The 21,377-nt window shown below is 45.1% G+C and overlaps 2 long non-coding RNA genes across 5 annotated transcripts; both read right to left on the bottom strand.

Moving 5' to 3' along the window:
* Window positions 1-429: 429 nt before the first annotated feature.
* LOC134461677 (uncharacterized) lies at window positions 430-2,378 on the bottom strand. 3 transcript variants are annotated; one of them, XR_010037361.1, is made up of 4 exons: window positions 1,769-2,378; window positions 1,605-1,676; window positions 1,449-1,522; window positions 430-1,200 (listed from the first exon to the last, which is right to left on the bottom strand). It is a non-coding gene; the product is annotated as an uncharacterized LOC134461677 (long non-coding RNA). The 3 variants fall into 3 exon arrangements; XR_010037359.1 differs by having other exon boundaries at window positions 430-1,522; XR_010037360.1 differs by having other exon boundaries at window positions 430-1,538.
* Window positions 2,379-2,462: 84 nt separating this feature from the next.
* LOC134461678 (uncharacterized) lies at window positions 2,463-4,558 on the bottom strand. Of its 2 annotated transcripts, none has more exons than XR_010037362.1 (3): window positions 4,387-4,558; window positions 4,223-4,294; window positions 2,463-4,141 (listed from the first exon to the last, which is right to left on the bottom strand). It is a non-coding gene; the product is annotated as an uncharacterized LOC134461678 (long non-coding RNA). The 2 variants fall into 2 exon arrangements; XR_010037363.1 differs by having other exon boundaries at window positions 2,463-4,157.
* Window positions 4,559-21,377: the final 16,819 nt, after the last annotated feature.

Consider the following 21,377-nt stretch of genomic DNA (forward strand, 5'->3'; position numbering starts at 1 on the left):
ATCCGTCTCCAGCAGCTGCAGTCGGCGATGGAATGGGATGGGATGCGACGCTGTGATGCGCTATCCCTCCATCCTGACTCTTATCTGTGCAGGGGTCCTTGTCTGCCACTTACGGCAGCAAGCCAACAGCTCTCAGTGGAGGAGAGGCCGGCAATGGCCCTATATCAGCAATGAAAGAGAGGGGAGTTATTCTCTCTCTCCCTCTCTCTCTCTCCCTCTCTGTCTCTGTCTATCACTGTATCACTGTCACATCCTCCTTTTTTCTCCCTTTCACTCCATTTTCTGCCCCTCCTTCTCTGTTAAGCTCTGTTTGCTTTGCTATCGTTGTAACCCTTCCCCTTCCAACATCACCATTATTTGGATGTTTGTACCATTTATTTACTTTTCTATGTTGTTGGTGTGGCCTGCGTTATCTCTTTACCGTAATATTTTTTATATTTTTAGATGTTTTTAAGATGTTTAGTGACTACGCCACTCTCATTTGTTAGGGTGAGAGAACCCAACCATCAAACACTTGATTTGACTTTCCCCGCAACAGGTTACTGAATAACAAGAGATACAACTGTCATACAATTCAGAGTTCTTTTTATTTTCTTTCTTTTCGTAATGAGTCTCTGTATCTGGAAATATGCCTCACGGGCTCAGTCAAACATCAAATCAGAATATGAACTTTAACAGTATCCTTAGGCACGTCATCTCAATATAGGCTACAAAATTGTGCAAATGTGCTAGTTGCACGAGAGGTAGACCAAATAACAAAAATCACGGCAAACAAGTTAGTAAATCAAATTGTAAAAAAGAAAAACTGCCAAAAGGGCAAGATTTGTAATGGTCACCACACACACACACAAGCCTGTTAGACACACGTCTTTGGTCTCCCCCTACAGCAAGTATAGGTTCCAAAAGGAGTCTGAGATTTAAGATACGTCTCCCAGTAATACTTAAGTGTTCATACCCTAATCATATACACAAGCTCCGTCTTGGCGGTTACTAAGTAGAAACTTACACGAGCCCCTTCGTCTCGGATGTTAGAGTGAAACTTACACAAGCCCCTTCGTCTTGGACGTCAAAATGAAAAGGTTGCACAGGATTAATCACTCACACAATAGGACAAAACAAAACAAAAGGTTGGGAAAAGAACAGTGATGCCCCCCTTCTCTAGTGACACTGCATCAGTGTAGTCGAAGGCACCATCTCCTCCTATGTACATTTAACGAGAAAGTTACCATTAGGCACGGCATTTATAACTCGATTCAACAGGAGTTGTGTATTGTGGAAATGTGGGCGCTCCCACAGGTGCAACCACGACACCACAGCGCGATATCAAAGGCACCACGCTGCCAGTCCCGCCATCACACCTGCGGAGCACCCCCACTCCCACCCCACACAACTCCCTACACAAGTCAAGTGCTAAGCGTCGAAACTCTTACAGAAAATGCCGGCATTACCTCTGGTTCTCTCGAAGCGGCATGCAAGTAGTCAACCACACAGGACACAAAGTGGAAGAACATCACCAGCGACACTGTGATAGAGTAACACTACATCAGTCACAATAGAGACTACGTTCGCAAACACGAGAGAAGCGTACAGAACGCATCTTTTACCTTGAGTTTGCCCAGCTCAGCACACCATCCCAGAACAGCAGCCGACGCCACGCCAGCCGCCGATGGACAGGGCTACAATTAAGTTAAATGGTGTCAGTAACCAACAACTAAGTACATTACAATGCACCAAAAAGAGCAATAAGCCAACCGAGAAGGACGCCTACCTTTCCTGTACGATGGCTCAACCAGAGAGAGAGCGGTGTACCCCACGCTACACTCTGCAGCATCAAAAACATAGCCTCTTTGCTAGCTAGTTACCACCGGAATGATATACGCTACCCACCGGAAGGAAAAGGGGAGCGTCGTTACCCCGTCAGAATAAAAGTTCAGGATAACCACCGGTTACATACACCCCCACTTTAAAAGGTCACCGTCCCGGTGACACTCCGCACTCGCACACATCCCCGCACACACCCAACAAGCGCGCACGCACACACACACCCAACAAGCACGCACGCACGCACACACACACACACAGCACGCACGCACGCACGCACACACACACACACCAGCACGCGCATCGCACGCGCATCCAACGAGCGCAACCACACGCACACTAGAGGCCCCCCAGCACATTAACCATCAACAAAGTACACATGCACATAATCATACACAGACACTGCATTATGATCCAGGATGGAGTCACGCCAGGCTGGATGGACATGGACGTTCTTCTTGGACGGTTACTCTCCAGTCCACTACATGACAGTCTGCGGTTGGAGGCCTGCCCATTGCCCCCTGAGTGGGCTGTCGGCGAAGGCTGCCGCTGCGCACCCACAGAGCCCCGTTGCCCATTGCCCCCTGAGTGGGCTGTCGGCAAAGGCTGCTGCTGCGCACCCACAGAGGCCCGTTGCCCATCACGGTCTCTCACTGGGTGCCCCAGATGCTGGCTCCCCCACGTGAAGCCAGCCTCATGCGACATGGACGTTCTTCTTGGACGGTTACTCTCCGGTCCACTAAATGACAGTCTGCGTTTGGAGGCCTGCCCATTGCCCCCTGAGTGGGCTGTCGGCGAGGGCTGCCGCTGCGCACCCACAGAGACCCGTTGCCCATCACGGTCTCTCACCAGGTGCCCCAGATGCTGGCTCTCCCACGTGAAGCTAGCCTCCTGCGACTCCGGTTGAGGTTGAGGTTGCTGGGAAATGCCCAGCCACCTTGACAGCACATGCAGCTGCCCTTGCTGATGCGCTGCCATCTGCTTCAACTCAGACAGTCCTTCCATGCTTCTCTCGCAGCTTGGCCGTCGGCTATGCCAGCACCCCTGCCGGTGATCTCGTCGGTGGGGCCCTCCGCTGGCTGGGGGTAATCACTGTTCTTTTCCCAACAAAACAAAACCAAATGCATACAAAACCCACCACTAACAATTGTAGACAGCTGTATCCACTTAGTTATCCTTTGCCGACTACTGCCAAATGTGGCCTGCGTTATCTCTTTACCGTAATATTTTTTATATTTTTAGATGTTTTTAAGATGTTTAGTGACTACGCCACTCTCATTTGTTAGGGTGAGAGAACCCAACCATCAAACACTTGATTTGACTTTCCCCGCAACAGGTTACTGAATAACAAGAGATACAACTGTCATACAATTCAGAGTTCTTTTTATTTTCTTTCTTTTCGTAATGAGTCTCTGTATCTGGAAATATGCCTCACGGGCTCAGTCAAACATCAAATCAGAATATGAACTTTAACAGTATCCTTAGGCACGTCATCTCAATATAGGCTACAAAATTGTGCAAATGTGCTAGTTGCACGAGAGGTAGACCAAATAACAAAAATCACGGCAAACAAGTTAGTAAATCAAATTGTAAAAAAGAAAAACTGCCAAAAGGGCAAGATTTGTAATGGTCACCACACACACACACAAGCCTGTTAGACACACGTCTTTGGTCTCCCCCTACAGCAAGTATAGGTTCCAAAAGGAGTCTGAGATTTAAGATACGTCTCCCAGTAATACTTAAGTGTTCATACCCTAATCATATACACAAGCTCCGTCTTGGCGGTTACTAAGTAGAAACTTACACGAGCCCCTTCGTCTCGGATGTTAGAGTGAAACTTACACAAGCCCCTTCGTCTTGGACGTCAAAATGAAAAGGTTGCACAGGATTAATCACTCACACAATAGGACAAAACAAAACAAAAGGTTGGGAAAAGAACAGTGATGCCCCCCTTCTCTAGTGACACTGCATCAGTGTAGTCGAAGGCACCATCTCCTCCTATGTACATTTAACGAGAAAGTTACCATTAGGCACGGCATTTATAACTCGATTCAACAGGAGTTGTGTATTGTGGAAATGTGGGCGCTCCCACAGGTGCAACCACGACACCACAGCGCGATATCAAAGGCACCACGCTGCCAGTCCCGCCATCACACCTGCGGAGCACCCCCACTCCCACCCCACACAACTCCCTACACAAGTCAAGTGCTAAGCGTCGAAACTCTTACAGAAAATGCCGGCATTACCTCTGGTTCTCTCGAAGCGGCATGCAAGTAGTCAACCACACAGGACACAAAGTGGAAGAACATCACCAGCGACACTGTGATAGAGTAACACTACATCAGTCACATAGAGACTACGTTCGCAAACACGAGAGAAGCGTACAGAACGCATCTTTTACCTTGAGTTTGCCCAGCTCAGCACACCATCCCAGAACAGCAGCCGACGCCACGCCAGCCGCCGATGGACAGGGCTACAATTAAGTTAAATGGTGTCAGTAACCAACAACTAAGTACATTACAATACACCAAAAAGAGCAATAAGCCAACCGAGAAGGACGCCTACCTTTCCTGTACGATGGCTCAACCAGAGAGAGAGCGGTGTACCCCACGCTACACTCTGCAGCATCAAAAACATAGCCTCTTTGCTAGCTAGTTACCACCGGAATGATATACGCTACCCACCGGAAGGAAAAGGGGAGCGTCGTTACCCCGTCAGAATAAAAGTTCAGGATAACCACCGGTTACATAGGTGGTATCCCAATTTTCTCTCTCCATCTCTCAAATCACACCAGCAGTCTTTCCTGCGCGGAGGTGTGTTACTCAGGCAACATTGGGCAGACACGTATAAACACACACTCACGGACACACGCACACATCAGTGTGCCGAGGAGTGGTAGTTGCCCGAGGTGTGACCCCAGGGTGTTCTCCAAAACTCAGTTTTCTCTTGAGCCACTGCTCGTTTGACTCTCAATCTCCCCCCAGTCAATTTGTCAACTCCAAACCATCCTTCCCAGCTCTCTCTTATGGAACACAAATAATCATCTATAAGTCATATATGTACCTAAAACCACTAGACAGATGGATTGTGGGAAATGTAACTCAAAACTAACTCGTGCCCTGTGGGCACTGTAGAGGGATCCCACGGGGTGGACATCGAATAATGTTGGCCAATTATGTGTCTGCATTGAACGTCAGGGACAATGGGGGATTACTGTGTCATGAAATTTAGATCACGTTTACTTGAGAGACAGTAGAACCGTAATCATCAAACTTTTTTAGCAGGTCAGAGAGTATTAAAACAATGTCACGTAATACAATGAGTTTTTGGAAGCACAATGAACTGAATTTGGTGTGAAAGTTCTTAATCCACATCTCAAGGACTCATTACTCTGCACATCCTCTGTAGACCTCTGGTGTGCATTGTGGAAAAGGTGATCTGCTGTGCTGTATAGCACAAAACTCCAGTGTGGTGAATTCAGGCCATGTATAGAAGCCCATTCATATGCTGGGGAGTAATCACCATGAAACCAAAGGAATCATTTAAAATTTAACATACTGCATGAATTAATGTCACATTCCATATGCTGCGTTTCTCAGTTCATCATGTGAAAGTGTACGCGAGAGGATCAAAGTCAGGCGAATGTGACCAGAATATATTAAGCTTTTAACCTTTTTGTTTCAATACCTGCCACTGCTATTGACAAGCCATGGCATTTCGCTTAATAGCTTGTTTATGATGTCCAAATAGAGTGAGAGAGAGCATATGTGCACAATAGCAACACACTGAGGGGCAGAGTTAAGGCTATGTCAGTCCTCTGCAGTTCTACTCATGAAGCAACATGGCCTCATACAACTAAGTAAGATAACACATGATGTCAGTCCTCTGCAGAATCAGAGCCTGCATTTTGAACTTTTTGAACCTTTGAACTTTTGGACTCATTTGTGCACTACGCCTTTGCATGTTGACTGGTGCTCCACAACGCCCTGTGAGGGTTTAGGTTTATTAATGTCACCATTTATAGTAGGTCGCAAAGAGGAGCCTAGTATGGTGAAGAATTTCCAGACATGGAAGAGAGTCCAGTTCATTCAAATGTTTTTTCCAGGCCAACACACTCCTGCGTGTGCAGCCCTTCCTGTTGGACAGGGAGGAAATTTAGCGGGCTGGATTGAGTGCTCCACTGCCCAATGTGAGGTGCAGGTGGAAATGTATGATACTGATGCAGTCTCACGGGAGATGGGGGGGGGGGGTGTAACCGTCAGAAGGGGGTGGGGGTGTCATGCCAGCTGTGTATGGGGCTAAAACAGCTGCTCCAGCCTTCTGCTGCCCCTCTTGGGGGTTAGAGGGGTCACTGCTGTACACACCAAAACCTCATGAGACTGAAATGTGCCTCTCTGAAAGTCTCTCTATGTCTGTGTCCAGAGTTGTATAAAGTAGAAGTAGAAGTTCTCTTACAGATGTAATGACAACACAAGTAGTACGATATTACAAAGTTGAAACCATGTAACATCATACTACTAGTGTTGTTATTACATCTGTAAGAGTACTTGTACTTTATACAACTCTGTCTGTGTCCCTCTCACGAGGTCTCCTCGCATAAACTACATCCAGGACTTGGCTAACGCCATGAAGTGAAAAAAAAAATCCACAAGCTCCAATTTCATCAAGACTAAAGATGGAAGGCGACCGCTTCAATGTCATTTTCCGGACAATGTTTCTTTCATGTAAATTGACACATAGCATTATGGGTCGTCTTCATCCTTTCATTCTCAGCTGCATTATGGGTTGAGTCCAGTGTGAGTGGCTGAAGTGGCATGTCAGTAAAGATGAGGACGGGTTGTTTATCCAATCATGTGCAAGGATCTTTGATGGGGAGCATCATTTGAAAACGTGTCAGTTAGAGATAACCAGGTGATACTGTGAAGAAAAAGGTGAAGGCGAGAGTCAGGTTAAAGTACTCAGAGCATCTGGCCAAAGCAGAGGAATCACATATGGGGAGTAGGTGTTCTTTTTTGCATGAAGTGAAAGCCAAGTAGTCATTTTTATCTCTGCCAGACAGTGAAGCCCAGTCTATTGCATCTATTGCATCTACTGGTCTTTTTTTTTACCAGTTCACACTCCCAGACACTCCCAGATAACGCTGCTCTGAGACTAGCAAACACATGGGAGGCTCTGCAGCAATGTGTTTTATAGCTAATGATAAAGGTGTGTGGTTACAGAAGCCATGTCTCTCCTCTCCTCTCCTCTCCTCTCCTCTCCTCTCCTCTCCTCTCCTCTCCTCTCCTCTCCTCTCCTCTCCTCTCCATGTCTACTGTTTAGCCTGACAGTCTTGTGCGTTGCTCCCTCCCTCTGTGACGGGTAAAGATGGTCCTGATGTGTTCCCATTCGACTTTCTCCTCGTTACCTGTAAAGGAAGAGAGGAGATCAATAGAGGACAAGTGGAGAGAATGGTGGAGCTGCAGAAAAAGTGATTCAAGTGTCTGTGTGTCTGTCTCTGTTTCTCTCTCTGTGTATGTGTGTGTGTGTGTGTGTGTGCGTGGTGTGTGTGTGTGTGAGAGAGAGAAAAACAAGACACTTCCAAAAAGTCACCTGTGCATTCATTAACCCATTGGCGCCTAAGGCATCTGCAAAAAAGGGTGCTGAATGCCTGAGCCCTTTTTAAGAAAAGCTGCTACGGTTAACTGCCCAGATACAACAGAATAGTTCACTTTGGTATGCAAGCATGAAATTTGGCACAAATGTTCATTAGTATGCACTCTTTCAAAATTTGCCGTTGTCCACCTAGAAATCCAAGATGACCGACATTTTTCAAGATGGCCACCCTCTACTTACAAATAGGGACAGGAATAGTTTACTTAATGATGAGAGCTTGAGATTTGACACAAATGTCAACAATAATCAATGTTTTGAAAGACAGGCATTGGTTTCAGTAAAATCCAAGATGGCCACCATTTTCAAGATGGCTGCCCTTTCCACATAAATAAGACCAAGAATACTTCACTTAACGATATGATCATGAAATCTGGCACAAATGTTCATTGGAATCCACTCTTCCGAAAAGGGGTGTTAACCAAAGGGAAATCTAAGATGGCCACCATTGTTCAAGATAGCCCCACTTTCCCCTTTAAGTTGTAAGGCGAATAATAGTTCGCCTTACGCAAGGATGAAATTTGGAACACATGTTCATTAGAATCCACTCTTTGAAATAAGGACAGTGACCACAGGAAAATCCAAGATGGCTGAGATTTTTCAAGATGGCTATCCTTTCAACTAATAATTCCTAATATTGCGTGCTTTTAAGTAGTTACTTCCACGGAAAAAAACATAGGTCGGTTGTTTTTGAGAAAATCTTGACAAAGATGGGATATAAAGTTGTGAGATGGGATATAAGGACCAGGCAGGTCCTAGAGTTACACTTCACATTTGCAATTTCACTAGCATGTAAGATCAAGCCTCTAGCATTCACACTTTCTACACTTAGCAAACCATTCACAACTCATTGCAATGGTTGCCCTCTCCATTCTTCATCAATCTTCTCCCATATTCAGTCAGCCAGCTTGATTTGTTGCATGTTTAGTGTGATGTATCAGTTCTACTATTGTTTGAGGAATTTCTTCATATAGTCTTAGTTTTCTAAGAAGGCTGCCCAAGTCTGCTATGCTGTCTCCTTTTCTTTAAAAAAAATGTATCAGTGGTTTTGAAGGGTAAGATCACGTGAAAGCATTAAAGAACAACATGCCTTTGACCTTCTCTTGGCCAGTAGTCCTGTAAAGGTGGTGAATGTCAATTAATCAAAGGCTTTGGCTTTGAGCACACATCAGCCACAGTTGCAGCACATGTATGCTTTGCTGAGTGGGGGAAATTGCCATTGGCACGGACAAATATGTGGCAATTGGCTTCCTCTTGGGGAATATGCATCTCATTCAGACAGATGGGTTTTTTTGGTGAGCCAAGTGTTTCAGGTCTTTTTTTAAATATTGTAAACTTTACATAACCAAGTATGGTGTAGATATCTGAACAACCAAAAAATAAATCTGCTCTAACTTGGTCAGGACACTCTCAAAACCATTACAGTTCACCTGGTCAAACCTTTTGACCACAGTCAACTCAATTAGAGGTGAAGTGGGTGGTGTTACCAGTACAGCATTATACCTGGATTCCAATGGTTTCCCTTTGTAAAAGCAGCCATTTTGGAGGCAGCCATTATGGATTTTTTCCATGGCCAACACACTGTTTTGAAAGAGAGGATTCTAATGAACATGTGTCCCTTATTTCTTTCTTGCATAATTGAGCTAAGTATTCTTAGCCTTATTTACAAGAGGAGAGGATGGACTTGAAAAATGGCAGCCATCTTGATTTTTTGTATAGCCAATGTTTTTGTGAAAGAGTGCATTCTAATGAACACTTGTGCCTAACCGCATGCTTGCATCATTAAGTGAACAGTTCTTGGCCTTATTTACAAGTGGAACAGGTGGCCATCTTGAAATATGGCGGCCATCTTGGATTTTTGCGCAGCCAACACCCCTTACGGAAAGAGAATATTCTAATGAGCATGTGTGCCAATTTCCATGCTTGCATACAAAAGTGAACTATTTTTGGCCTTATTTAAAATTGGAGAGGGTGGCCATCTTGAAAAAATGGCGGCCATCTTGGATTTTTGCGTGGACAACGCCCTCTGTTGAAAGAGTGCATTCTAAAGAACATGTGTGCCAATTTTTATGCTTGCATACCAAAGTGAACTATCTTCGACCTTATCTGCTCTGCTATGCCCTCAGCCTATAACTTAAAAACCTAAATATAACATAAAAATTGTTGCATTCAAACACTAAGACCCTCATCTTTCATTAGAATGTGTTCATTCATCTGAAACAAATAGAGATTTTTAATAAATTTGTCTCAAATCTCATGAGCCTGAATGTTGCGTAATGCAACTCCAGGCGCCAGGGCCAATGTTGCGCAACGCAACATCAGGCATCAATGGGTTAATAGATAGATTATAGCATATTTTTGTATACCAACAAATCCTTGATCCAGAGGGAAACAGCAACTGGGACAATAGTTGTGGGTCGCTTGCAGTAATTGATTAATTGATACCTCATTGAAACGATCCACATGCTAGCCCTCTGTCTGATGAAAGGCATTTTGATAGATGCAAAAGGATATAATGTGCAGTATACAGGAGCTTGTAATGCAGCAATGCATTGTATAAAAAACAGAAGTGTGATGAGTAGACAGTTGCGTCAGTCAGTCTACTGCCTGCTGGCTGATTCACCAAATTGCTTAGAGCGCAGATCTTCTCCAAGACTGTTCAAATCCCCATGCATCACTGGCAAAGATGAATCAGTTCCTATTTAGCTAGATTCCCACCCATACAAAAAAACTGCCCATTACTTCTTGTGATAGGCTTCTAACAACCCAACAAACTAACCCATGAAGGCAAAAAGCTCCTACCGTATTTTCCAGCAACTTCTCCAGTATTTCCCTGTGAATCCCTGCACTGTGAGGTTATGTACGGGACAGATCTCCACTACCCCGTTGGCCTCTGGGGACGTTAGGCAGAGCTGTCACCTCTGCTTATGTGCCTTGTCCCTCACACTCTGCTCCCTCGTGCTCACACCTGACGTGCACGCCATGACACTTCAGTCTCCTCTTCTTTGACAGGTGTGAACGTAAGACTTGATCCCTCCCCTCTCTGAAACGCTGACCCCGCCGTGATCCACTGAGACACTTGGGACAGGTGTCAATTCTGCGAAAACAGAGAAACGGGATTTCCTGAAATGTGCCGTGTTATTGTAACATTACTGTGAAATTGGTAAGAATATGATGTGTTAACGCACAAGCATGAAAACCATGCATGAGAAGACTTTCAGAACTTATTTCCTTTAGATTTTACTTACTTACGCCTATCGCCCAACTTTGGGCATAGGCCACGAACAAATCATTCAGATTTTAGTGGAAAACAAAAATGCTCCAGCACACTGTTCTCATTTGCAAGTTTATTTTCAACATTTCATTCAGATTCTCATGAGGTGTTTTTTGACATGTCAGTTAGGTGGATATAACGAACCAGAAGGAGCTTTAATTAAAAGTAGACAGAGTCTGATACATAGCGATAAGTAATGTAAATGTAAAACACACACACACACACACACACACACACACACACACACACACACACACACACACACACACACACACACACACACACACACACACACACACACACACACACACACACACACACACACACACACACACACACACACACACACACACACACACACACATTTCTAGCCCGATAGTGGTGCTGTATGCTGAAGGTGTGTCAATAAAAGCCAGCTGTTTCCACTTCAGAATTTCATGTTGTTGATAAGTCTGACGTGTCCCCTTCTTAAAAGGATAATTGCATAATTTCATTTTTTGTGTGAAAATTCAAAACATTTAATGATGCAAAAAGGTGTTTTAGTGTTAACTTAAACACTAAAACTACTAAAAATGACATTATGTTTCTCACAAGACTCAATATGCGTTGCATTTTTTGGGGGTGGGCTGAACACCTTCAGTTGTGATAACAAACCATATGCTGTGCTGTAAATCTCCTCCACCCACAGATAAGAGCGAGGGAAACAGGACGGGGATTGCAGAGTTCCCTTTAGAGAGAGCAGACAGTAATGAGAGCGGGGGGGGGATAGGGGGCAAGGGGGGAGAGAGAGAGATGGGGGGTAGAGAGAGAGAGAGATGGAGAGAGAGAGAGCGAGAGAGAGAGAGAAAGAGAGAGAGAGAGAGAGAGAGAGAGAGAGAGAGAGAGAGAGAGAGAGAGAGAGAGAGAGATGCAGAGAAAGCGAGAGAAATGGGAACAGAGAGGTGTAGACGGAAGGAGTGGGCGAAGGCCATAAAGGAAGTATAGAAGAAGAGGTTAGTGAGGCCTCTGAGGGAGAGAAAAAAATGAAGGAAGATAGAGAGGGCAACAGAAAGGGAGAGAGATAGGACAGACATTGAAAAAGAGAGAGGGAGCAGAGAGTCAGCCTCCAAGCAAAGCTCTCTGAGGAAGAGAAAAGGAGTGTAGAGAGGGGGAAAGAGAGACAGATTGAAAAGGAGAGAGTAAGCAGAGAGACACAGCCAAAGCAAAGCAAAAAAAGCCCAGGAAAATGTCAACACTCGCGCCCCTCCCCTTGTCAATGGGACATTTTTAGCACTGCTCTGTTAATTGTGTGCAGAAATGTCATTGTGCCCCGAACGGCATTCACCTTCTTGCTGTCACCGTGGATTGCACATAGAGGGGCCACTGATGTCCTCCACGCAGAATGGGTCATTGATATTTTTTGTGCCGAGGACATCACCTAACACCGCATCTCACCCACTCCACACCTCTATAGTAGAGGATACTGCAGCACAGAGGACCACCCCATGCACCTACCAGGGGATGTTGCAGCATACAGGACCTCACAGTTGCATTGACAACACCTCACCTACTCCATCTGATCCATCCCACACCCATGGTATAGCCATGATGCAGGCCCAGCCCAAGGTCGTTTTTCCAAGCCATCCCCATCTCTCTCTCCCAGCTAATTTCCTGTCATTATCATGAAGGCATAACCTCCCCCCTCCCTCCCAATAAATACAAATTAAAATAAATAAATCAATCAAGAGTTTATTGTCATTGTCAAAAAATAAATATTTATAGCATGATGCTGCTGCATAGAGTTCACCCCACCTAACCCATGTCACCCGCCCTACGCCCCTTTAGGGGATACTGGAGGATAAAGGACAAGCAACAGGAGATACAGACAGAGGAGAGGAGAGGAGAGGAGAGGAGAGGAGAGGAGAGGAGAGGAGAGGAGAGGAGAGGAGAGGAGAGGAGAGGAGAGGAGAGATGTAAAAAGATGAGAATGAGCACAAAGGAGGAATATAGAGGAGATACAGTAGAGGAGAGAAAGGAGAGAGGAGAGGAGAGATCTGATGAGAAGAGAATAAGGAGAGGAAAGGAGAGGAGAGGAAATAAGAGGGGAGGGGAGGGGAGGGGAGGAGAGGAGAGGTTCATTGAGCACTCCCAGCACAATTATCCTCCTCCTCCTTCTCCCACTCCTCCTCCTTCTCCTTCTCCTCCTCCTCCCCCTTCTCGTTCTCCTTCTCTCCCTTCTCCTCTTCCTCCTCCTCCTCTTCCTCCTCTTCCTCCTCTTCCTCCTCCTCCTCCTCCTCCTCTTCCTCCTCCTCTTCCTCCTCCTTCTCCTTCTCCTCCTCCTCCTCTTCCTCCTCCTCCTCCTCTTCCTCCTCCTCTTCCTCCTCCTCTTCCTCATCCTCCTCCTCCTCCTCCTCCTCCTCCTCCTCCTCCTCCTCTTCTTCTTCTTCCTCCTCCTCCTCCTCTTCCTCCTCCTCCTCCTCTTCCTCTTCCTCTTCCTCCTCCTTCTCCTCCTCCTCCCCCTCCTCCTCCTCTTCCTCTTCCTCCTCCTCCACTGTGTTCTCCATCCTCTCACCCCTGGTGCTTCCTCTATTCTCAACACCTGCCATTCAGGATTGGGGTTAAGTGTAAGTGACAGAAATGGGGGGAAAACCATGAGTGAGAGAGAGCGAGAAAGTGAAAAAAGAGAACGTGTGTGTGTGTGTGTGTGTGTGTGTGTGTGTGTGTGTGTGTGTGTGTGTGTGTGTGTGTGTGTGTGTGTGTGTGTGTGTGTGTGTGTGTGTGTGTGTGTGTGTGCGCGTGCGTGTGTGTGCGCACAGCTAGAAAGTGAGAGTAAGAGAAACGAGGAAGAGAGAGAGAGTGGGGAAAGGAGAGCAAGATGGGAGAGTGTATAAATCAGGGAGTATGGGGTGAACCTGGAAGAGGGAATGGAGTGAAGAGAGACAAATAGAGAAGAGGGCAAGTGAGAGGGGTAGAGACAGGGAAAGCGTAGAGAGAGAGAGAAAGAGGGGAAAAGAGAGATAGAGAGTAAGACAGAGCAGTTTCCATAGCAACCTGGGCAGCGACACCATATTCATGCATGCCGAGAGAGGCATGAACACACAGGCACACGAGAGAGGGGAGTGAGGGGGTGAGGAGGGTTAGAGTTAGGTAGAGACTGAAGGACTGAGAGAGAGAGAGAGAGAGAGAGAGAGAGAGAGAGAGAGAGAGAGAGAGAGAGAGAGAGAGAGAGAGAGAGAGAGAGAGAGAGAGAGAAAGGCATAGAGAGAGAGAGAACTCCTACTTTATACACTATAATTGCCCGTGTTGCGAGCTTAATCTCTGCTAAACCCTACTGAATTAAGGGGGGTATTTGTTTTTACGACTATTAAAGTTGCTTACACAAAGGTTGGCCGGACACACTGGAGATGCCCATATAAAAAAGATGTGTAGCGTCTTCATGAGAGAAATAACGTATAGCCTAGCCTACCTACAGTGTAAAAAAACGAAAACAAAAAACCCCACCAAAATAACACAAAGTGACCTGGTGATCTAATTGGCGACGCAGGTCAATATTTTACATCCACAAATCTTGTAATTCCCTTATGAGGGTAGTGGTTGCACTACTAGGGTGTGGGTGGTTGCTTATGCATAGATATTGTCATGGTTCCTCATTACTGGGCTTGGGTATTGTGCCTGCATTCACTAATGGTGCCATTACAACAGGGAAAATACAGAAAATGTGTGTGTGTGTGTGTGTGTGTGTGTGTGTGTGTGTGTGTGTGTGTGTGTGTGTGTGTGTGTGTGTGTGTGTGTGTGTGTGTGTGTGTGTGTGTGTGTGTGTGTGTGTGTGTGTGTGTGTGTGTGTGTGTGTGTGTGCAGAGGCTCATTTTGTCACCAGGCTAGGCAGGCAGCCACTTGTCGTCCCCGAGCCTATAGATGGTAATAAGAACTATCGGTAAAATGTTAAACTACAGCAGTGGTAATTTGTTGTGAATGTTCATTCTTTTGAATTTTCGCTTGGGGCCCCAATTTACCCATGAATCGCCTCTGTGTGATTGTGTGTGCATGTGAGAGAGAGAGAGAGAGAGAGAGAGAGAGAGAGAGAGAGAGAGAGAGAGAGAGAGAGAGAGAGAGAGTTCATATCAGGACAGATATTAAAGTGATATTAAAGTGGTTCTCCACCAGCAAATGAGCCCCCACTTCCCCATCCAACCGTTGTGAAGATAATCTCTGAGGGCCAGCAGGAGTAGACAGCAGCCTATTGGAGAAGTCATCAGGCGAATGCAGGCTGACACGGAAAACATTCCTGCTCTGGATGATGGTCTAGATCTCTGTCTAATAAATATACAATACAATGACAAGCTGTAGATACCTGGTGTCAGTATACAATTTCTAATGTAATAATACCATATTGAATTGCATCTCTGTTGAAAGAGGAAAAGGATTACGTATACACTGACCCGAGGAAATAAACAGAGATTGGCCACCATGACTGGCCCCCTGAAGCAAACTATCGGACACATAAGTGGTCAGTGAAGACGTCAACAACTATGCATGGATCTGGGAGGACATGTGCTATCATTGGCTGCTACAATAACTTACAAAGTGTTCGCTAACCTGCCTTGACTCACATACTGCATGGACATTCCCAACCCAATATGCTGTCAGTTCAACGTTTGCAGCTTCGACAAGTTTAATGACGAAAGTCAGCCCAGCAATGGTGGCACTGCAAGATATGACATACACAAATCACTCCTCTGATCGGTCTATGAAACGGACAGAAATGAGGAGTCATTTTCAGTGCTGACAGAGTTCACAGTAGAATCTACAAAAGTTGAAGTTTTTGGGCAGTACAGATTATTAACTCTGTTGGGTTCTTATTGTGCTTATAGGTACCCCTATAAGTTGTCTATAGTGTGTGTGTGTGTGTGTGTGTGTGTGTGTGTGTGTGTGTGTGTGTGTGTGTGTGTGTGTGTGTGTGTGTGTGTGTGTGTGTGTGTGTGTGTGTGTGTGTGTGTGTCCATGTACATATCATTCCATCGTGGGTGGATAGATGCACTTCCATGAGTGCATGAGTGCATGAGTGCAAAATTAATTGACAAATTGCAACTCATTCAAAATTCTGCGGCAAGAATCCTAACAAGAACCAGAATGAGAGAGCACATCTCTCCTGTCTTGGCAGACCTGCACTGGTTACCTGTCTCATACAGAATCGACTTTAAGATTCTGCTCACAGTATTTAAAGCATTAAATGGACTTTCCCCTAGTTATATCTCTGACATGCTCTCTTTTTATGCCCCTGCTCGAGCTCTCAGGTCCACTGATGCCAAGCTGCTAAGGACCCCCACCCCCCCCGCAAAAGAAGATCGGCGACGCCGCGTTTGCCTGCTATGCGCCCAAGAGATGGAACGCCCTCCCCATCGAGATCCGATCAGCCAGCTCCGTCGACTCCTTCAAGAAGCAGCTGAAGACCCACCTCTTCATCCTTGCCAACTCCTAGCTGCCAAGGCGTCATAGTGTCCCAGCTGCCGCAGCGCCCTTACTACTCACAACCAGCCCTGGCAGGGGGCTCCCCTAGGTTTCTTCCTGACTATAGGTTTTTTTTTTTTCTCAGACCTCACTGAGCTTTTTTTCCCCTTACAAACTATGATTCAAGCGAAAGGGAGTTTTTCCTCACCCCTGATGCCACCAGGGGCCGCACCTGAGCGTCCAATCTCTGTGTGACTATCTATGACTTATGATAGGCCCAGCCACTATGGACCTCACGCATCTAAGAATCCTGGTCCTAACCTACGTTGACCTTATGACTCTACAATCTCTGTCTATCTCTTCTTCCTCTGCCTTCCTGCTATTTCTGCCTCTCCTCTATACCTCTCCTTTTAAATCCATCTCTAACAATGTTTTTTTTTCCCATTTGTTAAGCACTTTGAGTTACATGCCTTGTATGACACAGTGCTATACAAATACAATTATTATTATTATTATTATTATGAGTGGGCGCACGGAATTCCTTACCGACAGCATTTGTGATATACGGATGGATTTAGGGATGTAAATAAAATGGAAATGTATCGATGTATTGGAAGTATCGGCCGGCGATTTAATCGAATCGCATCGTATCGTGGGGCATTCTTAAGAATCGAAAAGAATCGAATCGCTGGCCCCTGTGCAATGCCCTAGCTCCATAACACAATAGTAGTGGAAAAGTAATTGGAAAAAATCTAATCGAACCGAATCGCATCGTATCGTGGGAAATTCTTAAGGATCGAAAAAAAATTGAATCCCTCATTTAAGAAATCGATACTGTATCGTATCGTCATGAAGGCTGTGATTTACACCCCTAGGTGGATTCCTGATGGTGTTTACCATTGGCACATGTGGCAGTTTTTTGCTAAACGTAGGGCCTATACTGTATTTTGCTAAAATTCTGTGTGCTCTCACAATGCTTTCCATATAAGTCAAATGGCAGGCAGCATCTATGGTCAACACACAGATTCCTCAATTCAATTGACCACAAAGCACATCAGGTTGGAAAATGAGTGACCCAGGCCAGATTAGAACCTTGGTCTCTAAAGGCCATTTGGCCGTTCATGCTATAGCTGTACTTCTGCAGCAGCATGCCACAGCAGCAACACCCATCAGTGCTGTACAATATATATATACTGCAGCTTCTTCAGTGCTCCTGGTGGTTCCAATTAATATGTCCGACAGCACATTAGTCCGATATCCCATTAGTGCGACAATTGACCGATGAGAATTTTTTTGGCCGACCACAGACATTAAAACTATGCCCAAACCAAAACAATTCCGAACCCTAACCGTCAGTTAAGGCATGTTCTGTTAGTATACAATTGTTTTAGCACCACAACTTTGTAAATATTCACTTTTGAGTTAATTGCAAAGTTAAAACTATGCTGAAATATAAAACAATTCCTAACCTTAACCGTCAGTGAAGGCATGATTTTGTGTGTGTATTTTTTGTCTGAAAAGACACCCCAGTAGCCTGAGAGTGGCGCACATCTGTCTGAATAATGGGATGTCGGACCAATGGCATTCTTGTTATTTTCCTCTATGTCTTATAGTCGAACTTATGGGCTGTCGGAACAATGGGCTGTCTGGCCAATAGGCATACTCCTTTCCAGGTATAGCTGCTGACATCCAGTGCCATGAGTGTCAATAGTTCTGGAGATTCAGCAGTGTCAGCTCTCCCCAGAACAATCACAGAAACATGGCCGCTGGAGTTTGTAAGGTATGGACACAGAGAGCTGACAGGTTTGAAACTAACTTGAAACCAGCTTGTAGTCTCTCTCTGTCACCGTTCAAGTGTCCTTTTAATGACAACATCTGCTGCTGTGTTAGCACGCACCCCACTCAGGGAAGAAGGAAAAAAAGAAAAGAGAGAAAAGGAGAAAAAAAGCAAATGGCTTCTTTTTTCCACTGATTGAAAAAGGAAGGGGGGGGACTTGTGCCACCAAGGGCAAATTGCCTGTGTTCGGTGGAATTGAAAGTGTCAAGAGGAACACGTATGTGACAAAAGGGTCTTATTTATGGGTCTACGCAGGCCGGCAGGTCCCTCCTAAGCCCATTACCGATCTCAAAGGAGCGATTTCAGTAGCGGGGCCAGATGTGGCTCTTTAGAGGATGACGTTGAACTTCCTCCTCGGGGGGCAATCTGCTTAATGCCACGAACAGAGAAAAAAGAGACACGGCAGATTTGTAAATGTACCAGAAGCCATCCAACATAAATCCGCACGGTTGTTTAGGTTTCTATTGGTGTATATGGGAAACCAGGGAGTGCTGCAGTTCTGATGAATGTGTGGTGTGATGTATAGTGCAATGCCCCCTCCACGTTATGGAAAAATGTTCCAAGAATTCAGATGCAAAACCCCTATAAATGTCTTTTCAGAAAATAATCTTGATTCATTTTTATTTAATATAAAGCTATCAAAATTGCATATTTTTTATTTTATTTATGTAAAATAAAATGTATAAATTTAGCACGAGATGATGTACAGATGCATTGAGAATTATTCTGGTCTCACCATAGCCTAGTGACAACATCATATTGAGTGTCTGGAGCTGCCTCATTGAGCACCAATTTCAGTTGGGAGGGGTGAGCTCAGAAGTTTGAAATGTTTGAATCTGCAATTGCTAGTTTGTTGAGCACAGCGAAATACTGGGAGTCTCTCTCCCTCTCTCTCTCTCTCTCTACCCTACTGTATCTGGCTTTTTACAGTAATGTTGACACAGCAAGGTGTCAGCATTAACTGCTACTCCACATATTGCCCTCTTAGTGGCACACACAGTTACTGTCAAAGAGGAGAAGAAAAGCTAAGATAATTATGTACTGTATCTCTTTAGCTTTGCCAAGTTAGATAGCTCTCTAGGTCATTCACTGTTCCTCGAAGCCACAGGTGGCACTTGACAACATATGGCAGCTCAGGTTATCACTATACTCTGGCGACACTTAAAAATATTTTGGGGGAATTTTATGCCATCAGGTTCAGGTTCATTAAAGCACTGTACCACATCCACCACTACTGCAAAACTTTGGGACAGTGTAACATGTCTTTATCAGGCAATGAATGAATACAAGGCTGAGTTATGTAGCCTATGTGTCTTAATCTATTAAGACATGCTCCCTGTTCAGTGCAATGTCTCAGCGTATTCAGTGTAATGTCATACAAGCTGCGTCCCATTACTACCACTTCCACTCGTTTTGAGCCCTAACACTCGCTTTTGCGCGTTCCCGTGAAAGTGTAGGGTTCAAATATTCAAATATTGGCCATATATTTCCAAGTAGTGAATTCGCTGTTCCCTCTGCTAGGACGCCATGTTTTTTTGTTTTTGCCTTTGCCGGTGGGGTTCGCACAGCATTCTGGGTAATGTGTTCTTTCCCTCGGTCGTTAGGGGGGGTCCTACCCACACTCGGTCGAAGTGGAATTTTAAGTGGATTTTTTGCACTTTCACTCGCCTCCCTAAGAAACGGGACACCCTACACTTTCACGGGAACGCGCAAAAGCGAGTGTTAGGGCTCAAAACGAGTGGAAGTGGTAGTAATGGGACGCAGCTTAAGTCTCATGTCGTCAAGTGTAATGTTGTCAACAACGTAGTGGAACGTTGTGCTACAAAGGTGCTGAGCCATGATATTGTCCTGAAGAGAATAATCCATCTTGATATCTGTGCACAGGATGCAACATTTGTGTTAAGTTGGGGGAAAAAGTACTAACACAGAAGGGGCCAATGTTACTTCTCTGTTTATGGGGCTGCACTGGCTACCCGGATCAAGCACATGCCCTTGAACCTTGCCTACAAAACCACCCGAGGAACAGCCCCATTTTATCTGAAGGACATACTAAGGTCATTGATTCCTGCCAAAGAGCCATGCTCCTCCAACACAAACCGTGCCGTGCCGCCGTGCCGCCAACTCACTCTGTTCGTCAAGGTTTCCCAGTCAAGACTGTTCTCTGTCATGGTCCCTCAGTGACAATGCTCTTTCATGACTATTACTGCATTGATGCCTGAGCTGGGCGCAACCGTATCTCACTCATTTCGTGAAATATTCACGAAAAAAATAGAGTAATTTTCGTGGTGCATTCACGTTATTGCCCGCCTTTCGTAAAGTCTTCACGAAAATAATAGATTAATTTTCACGCTGCCTATTCACTTGAATTGCCCCCTAGCGACCCACTAGTTTGATGCCCTACCGTCACATGGTAATCAAACATTTCAAACAAGCAATTTAGGGTTAGGTTTAGGGTCAAGGTTAGGTTTAAGGTTAGGTTTAAGGTTAGGGTTAGGGTTAGGTTTAGGGTTAAGTAGGATTAAGGTTAGGGTTAGGTTTAGGTTTAGGTTTAGGTTTAGGGGACATAAGGCGTAAGTACCGAAAGGGCGTCGAATTAGTGAGTCCCGAGTGTATCAGCAGTGTTCTGTCAGCACCCCCTCCCCGCCCCTGCAGACGTTTGGATAACCATAGCAGCAGTGGGGCAATTCAAGTGAATAGGCAGCGTGAAAATTAATCTATTATTTTCGTGAAGACTTTACGAAAGGCGGGCAATAACGTGAATGCACCACGAAAATTACTCTATTATTTTCGTGAAGACTTTACGAAAGGCGTGAGATCGGGCTCCTGGGCGAGACCTGTGGTAGACTATAAGTCTGTGACATGTTGTGTGGGTGTGGGTGTGTGTACTCTACTTAACCCTGTGCTGAAATTAAAAGGAAACTTGGAATTGGCACTTATTCTTCTGTATGTTTCATGTTTACTTTGTATCTCAAAAGGTTGTATTATGTCCTCATAATTTGCATTGGGGAAAAAATGTCTAATGTCATGTAATGTACCGTAATGGATGTTGGCTTATGGGTGACTACAGCATGACTTGTTGATAGCTGTTGCTATATTTAATATAGATGTTTACTGAAAATATTAAAACACTGGCATGACTCTGCAATGTTTGCCGTTAGAAAAACAGTAGAATATGTGTTTAGTTGTTGTGGCAACAGCATCTTCTGTGGATGGCAAAAGTCAGGGACATTTTTTTCTTGTTGTCAGTTCAACCTGAAAATATTCCTCGATAGCACACACACTCACACTCACACACACACACACACACACACACACACACACACACACACACACACACACACACACACACACACACACACACACACACAC

This window comes from Engraulis encrasicolus, chromosome 13 (genome assembly GCF_034702125.1).
Source record: "Engraulis encrasicolus isolate BLACKSEA-1 chromosome 13, IST_EnEncr_1.0, whole genome shotgun sequence".
Taxonomy (NCBI): domain Eukaryota; kingdom Metazoa; phylum Chordata; class Actinopteri; order Clupeiformes; family Engraulidae; genus Engraulis; species Engraulis encrasicolus.